Source organism: Macaca nemestrina, chromosome 14, assembly GCF_043159975.1.
Source record: "Macaca nemestrina isolate mMacNem1 chromosome 14, mMacNem.hap1, whole genome shotgun sequence".
NCBI lineage: Eukaryota > Metazoa > Chordata > Mammalia > Primates > Cercopithecidae > Macaca > Macaca nemestrina.
The window spans coordinates 13468176-13473933 of record NC_092138.1 but is presented as its reverse complement, the minus strand read 5'-3'; the positions used below and the strand labels follow the sequence as shown (position 1 = coordinate 13473933).

The 5758-nt window shown below is 43.7% G+C and overlaps 1 long non-coding RNA gene across 1 annotated transcript; it reads left to right on the top strand.

Annotated features, from left to right (window-relative positions):
• The first annotated feature begins 1627 nt into the window (after nt 1-1627).
• On the top strand, nt 1628-4630 carry LOC139358293 (uncharacterized). The gene is made up of 3 exons (XR_011613033.1): nt 1628-1745; nt 2180-2269; nt 4287-4630. It is a non-coding gene; the product is annotated as an uncharacterized lncRNA (long non-coding RNA).
• The last annotated feature ends 1128 nt before the right edge of the window (nt 4631-5758 follow it).

Here is a 5758-nt window from a genome sequence, read left to right as displayed (position 1 = left end):
TCAATTGAGCCATTTACATCTTGTTTTATTAAAAAATATGCAACCAAAAATAGAAGTACTCAATCTATTGGAAAAATGTTAATATGATTTTTTTTTTCTTACTTGTTTAATTAAGCCCTAACCTTATGGCAGAGTTTCTCAAGCTCAACACTGTGGGCATTTGGAGCTTGGGATAATTTCTTTGTTGTCGGGGGCTTTTGTGTATTGTAGGATGTTCAGTAGCACCCCTGGCTTTTATCCCCCAGATACCAGTAACACCCCTACTCCCAGTTGTGAGAACCAAAAAGGTCTCCAGACTTTGTCAAATGTCCTCTATGGAACAAAATCACCCCGCTAGGGAACCACTGCCTGAGACATTCCACTGTGATTTTCAAGTAGAACCTGCCACAGACATTTTATTCACGTGGTGTCAGTGGAGTCAATCACCTGTCTACACGCCTCATACTTAATGAAACACAGCTTTCATTTAAGCCATCTATCAAAAAAAAATTTCTTAAGTGTTTTCTATTTATTTCTTAAGTTTATGGTCTTGAGTTTATGCTCAGCTGCCACTGAGCCCTTTATTTATAATTGTAAGTTGGGAAACTCACCTGAAGTGGAGAGAAATGGTAGGGGTATCTACCTTATGTTGGAGATAGGTTTAATGTGGGTCATGAGTCCTGAGAACCAGATTTGAGATGATGTTGTCCTACAAGAGTCCCAGATCACTGCCATCCCAGCTTCCAGGAAACTTGATATAAATTTCTCAGTAGCTATACAAGAAAACAACTGCAATAAATTGCTTATTAATGTCTACCATATGCCAAACCTTTGAAGAATCACTTGGTTCCTCAAAAGCAGTTAGGATTCTTGTTGCAAGCAATAGAACACTCAAGTGGTTTAAGCCATAGGGAATTCATTAGCTCATGTAATTGTGAAGTCCAAAAGTAGGGTGAGTTGGTTTGTTCTCAAGGCTCATGCTGTCATCGGGCCGTGGCTCGGTTTCCCTGTGGTTCTCTTGGTTTTGCCCTCCTCTAGGTGACTGCGTCATCCTCAAGCTGGTAGCCAAATCTCTGCCATCAGTTCCTGGGGCCACATGTGTCCCCAGCCATAGGTTCTCTTTCCTCCATTTGCAGAACAAAAGCCCACTTAGGACACAGGTTGAACCCACCTAAGACACAGGTTCTGCCCCTGGATCAATCACTACCATGACGGTGATGTTTTGCTCTGACCTGTCCAGGCTGGTCGCATGTGCCCATTTCTGAACCGGTCACTGTGGATGAGGGGCACTTAGGCAGAACCAAACGAGTCCTGACGTTGGAGCAGGGGGTGGGGACAATCTCATCCAGACCATATGACTTCTCCATAGAGGGTGAATTAAGTAAGTGCTGGGGTGTCAATCACGATACCCACCACCCCACAGTGGCGTGTTGAAAATGCTGTAGCACATGGTGTCGAAAGTACTATAGCACATGGGGGAGCAGCAACTTAAAAGATTAAAAGAGCTGCCACACTGGGGTGGGATGGGAGGTGGCACAACCCTCTCTAAGCTTCAGTAACTCTTAGCAAAGGGTCTGTATTGGGGCTGGAAGCAGGGGCTGGAGCGCCTAGCCCAGGAAGACAGACACTGGACAGAATAGGAATGTGATTTTAGTCTCTGCTGCCTCCGGGCTGTTTGTCCTCACACCGTTTCCTCATCCTTCTCCAGCTCTACTCTGTGCCACAGTGGGACACATGGCCCCAGACTGCATTTCCCAGGCTCTCAGGTCAGTTGACCTCTTAGCTGGATCTGACCCATGGGAGGCACTCACAGGAATTAGGAGGGTAGAGGAAAGGGCCAGACTGAGGCATTTGTCCCACCCCTGTGCCTCAGGCAGCATCTCCAGCAGTGATCGTGTCTCTTCTGAGTCCATGACTCCAAATCCTACTGGACAGATCTGGTATGCTTCCAAAATCCTCCCAGAATCCCTGGTCTATGGGTCCTCACACAACTTCATCTTCCCTCTGTCCCTCCAACCAAGGTGTGCAGTTGCCAGTCTCTGGGGGGCACCGCCATCCCCTGTTTGGCTTCTTAGCCTTTCCAGTCACATCCACTCCCCACACCACCAATTCCCAGCACTAAACTTCCTCTAGTTTAAATACTTAGAGTAGTTTCTCTTTCCCTGGTTGTTCCTAACCCAACACTTACATTTTTTCTCAGTGTAGTGTGGCCTGGAGAAGCAAGAGTTACATGTTGAACTACATTAAGCTGAGACCTCCAGGGTGTTACTGACCCAACCTCTACACTTCAGTAAGCAGCTCTCTATTGGAAATTAAAATGCGTCGTCTTTAGTTTTTCCTCCCATCTCTAGAGTCAGGGATTGAGGGGACGGTGTCCTTGGGGATGAGGTATTGTGATTGTCAATAGCAGTAATGACAACTGATGGAATGTTTAGGTTTGATTTACAAGGAATGCTGGATTTGCATTAGTGTGGTGGGTTTAAAATAACATGCATGCATTAGATGATATTCAGATTTAATGGAAAAATAATGACTGCATTAAATCAGGTTTTATTGTTATGGAGGGTTTTAATTTGGCAGGACCACTTTCCTTTTGTGATCTAGAAAGGGCTGAATTGAGGAAGGTGGAGCCTTCATGCTGGTTCTTGACCTATATCCATTTTTTACTCACCCAGAAATGATTGCACCTTTTAAACAGGTTAACCTTTTTCTTTCCGTTTTTTTCCCCTTAGAAGATGGTTTTTACTTTTTAAAACCTCACAGATTAATTTAAAAGTAATAAAAATTAAACAGAAGTCATTGTTCTTCCTTGCTTTATGAAATGGAGTTTCCATTGTGGGTTTTTTAAAGAGGAAATGCATCATTAAAGTCGTTGCATTATTTATCAGAGAAGCTAATGAAATCATAACTACAGTAACTGAACACACGCAGCACAGCACTTGTTTGAAACACTGCCTATAAAACGCCAGTTAATCACTGCAGGACCAGTGCTTTTTATACTTCATCTCTTGAAATAAAAATCATTGCAGTGTTTGTGTAAAGGCCTCCAAATTCTTGACTTTTACCAAGTTTCTACAGTTACAGTTATGGGGTGACTATGAAATTTGGTCAGAATTTGCTAGTAGAGGCAGGCTCAACCATAGATTTTAATGGGACTTCAAAAGATTTTTAAAAGATTGCCTCCCGTCTTGCTTGTCTCTTGTTTCAATGTTACCTGTTAATTTATTAATCTTTCCACCTGCCTAGGTCAGCTGTTTTTACAGGGATAAAAGCTATCACTGTAGAGAGAGTAGAAACCATGCCAATACGTAGTACAGTCCATGATTTTACAAAGGGGGAAGTTGAAGTCAAGGATGTAAGTGACTTGCTAAGAGCAGGCAAGGCCCAGATCCTTCCTAGTTGCCTCACTACCTACCTTGTGGCAGCTTGGAAACCAAGGGGGCTGAGTTTGGAGGCTCTGAAAAGATCTCAGAGTCCCAGGCTAATAAAAACCTCATGAGGTGATCTGTTCCAGGGATAGCCTGCTCCTGGGACAGCTGCAAAGCTGCCAGCTCTGTCTTCCATGCCAACATCCCATTGTATCTACCACCCCTCCTGATCCATGTCCCTGCATCTGTAGTTTGCTCTCTCTTCAATCTTTGTCTCTTTTCCCCAACCTCTCCTCCCATTGAGGAGCTTGACACTTGGCAAGTGAACTTTCTTTTCTTTTTTTTTTTTTTTTGAGATGGAGTTTCTGTCTTGTTGCCCAGGCTGGAGTGCAATGGTGCGATCTCGGCTCACTGCAACCTCCGCCTCCTGGGTTCAAGCGATTCTCCTGCCTCAGCCTCCCAAGTAGCTGGGATTACAGGCATGCGCCACCACGCCTGGCTAATTTTGTATTTTTAGTAGAGATGGGTTTCTCCATGTTGGTCAGGCTAGTCTCGAACTCCTGACCTCAGATGATCCACCCACCTCGGCCTCCCAACGTGCTGGGATTACAGGTGTGAGCCACCGTGCCTGGCCTGGCAGGTGGACATTTATGGGCATGAGAGCAAATCTGCATCACCAGACTTATGGGAAGACCCCTTAGGCATTTACTGGAGGATTCTGTAGTATCCCATTGAGGCTATGCAAGGGCCAGGGCTGTGGAGTGACCTGGAATTTCGGTGTCTTCCATCTACTATTAGTGGTGGCTTTATAGAGATGACAAAGACAAGATCAAGCCACTGATGTTTTGACATGATCAGAATATTAGGCTAAAATACACCAAATCTTACATAGACTTGTAGACTTCATTTAGTCCATTTTAATTCTGCTTACTCTTATAGTTAATTTCTGACTTTTGGGACTGTACACCTAGCAACTTCCTCCATCCTGTCTCTCTTCTTCTCACCTTCCTGGAAACTGCTTCATGTCGTGACTGAGAGAGGGGTCTCCGTATGACACCAGCCATCCACCCCAGAGCTCCGGTTGATTGGTCCTGGGAGAGACACCTGACTAAGTCACATCAAGGAGGACCTTCCTGGATCAGTCATTTTATGATCAGTTTCTACAGATGATGAATAAACTGTAGGCCTAACATTTGGAAGCTGTTGCAGACAACGTCTAGCAAGTCAACAAAAAGAGAAAGAACGCAGCTGATAGGTGGAGAAAAAGTGAGCTGAGAGTTGGTCAGCATGTGCTTGGTTCTCTTTGCTCCTGAAGCACAGCTGCACACACCCTACCTTCAATGCAGCCTGAGCAGGTGACTTTCTCTATGAGTCAATCATTTCCTCTTAAACTCCAGATCTAATTGTGTATCTGACGCTGCAACCACGGACAGCCCATTGATTGACTGATCTCTTTCTTCATTCATGGGTGTATGCACACATTCAAAGATGGTTGTCAAGCACCAAGTATTACACCTTTCTGGGCTTTCCTGTCCTGTCTTGCTCACATTGTCCACCCATCTTTTCATAATTTCCTCTTTATTGTCTGGTTTTGTTCATGTCACACAAACAAGGAAAAACCATATGTTTAATAGCTATTTTAGTTTAAATGAATTAGAAAAAATTGATGAGAAGGGGCCTGGAGTATGAGTTAATGACAGGCCTTAAGAGGTAGGACACTGCTAAGGATTTGTGAGCATGTGATTAAGTAATCTGTCACCAAGCTTTATGGCACATTTCTTATTCACTGGAAGCCACCAAAGACAGAGAGGGTATACTCTTTGTTCTTGAGATGCTAATAGTGAGAGAAGTGGGAAAGGATTAAGATAAATGTGAAGTATTGCAAATAAGCAAGGGAGATCTATGTAAGGGGAAGTGATTTGGACTGCCTAACGCCTAAGGAATGCTGATCTGCTCTTTCTGAGATCAATTTGTAGCGTTATAGCACTTTTCATTCAGAGTTCTCAAGGTATATGATAAATACCAACTTTTCATGGCTCACTATCCCCTTGGGCATAAGAGATTTAGAATAAGGCATAACCATGGGCCAGAAGGGATGGGAAACATACTTAATAGATGTTCTATGGGGATTTTGGTACGTAGAATGTAATTACCTGTACTGGATCTCGGCCAGAATACCGCAAGTGAATGACCTATCCGACTTGTGATCCAAGGCTATACTTATATCACTCTGTCAGCTCAAATGCAAGGGAGAATTGAGGTTAGTATCATTATCCATTTTCACTGCATATATTTCTTTCACTATGATCCATGAAAATATTTTATTCTTGAATTCCTCAAACTCACTCTGTACAAGCTGGATGTGTCCCACAAAGCCTGCATCCAATGCAATGCATCTCTCCCACATCGTC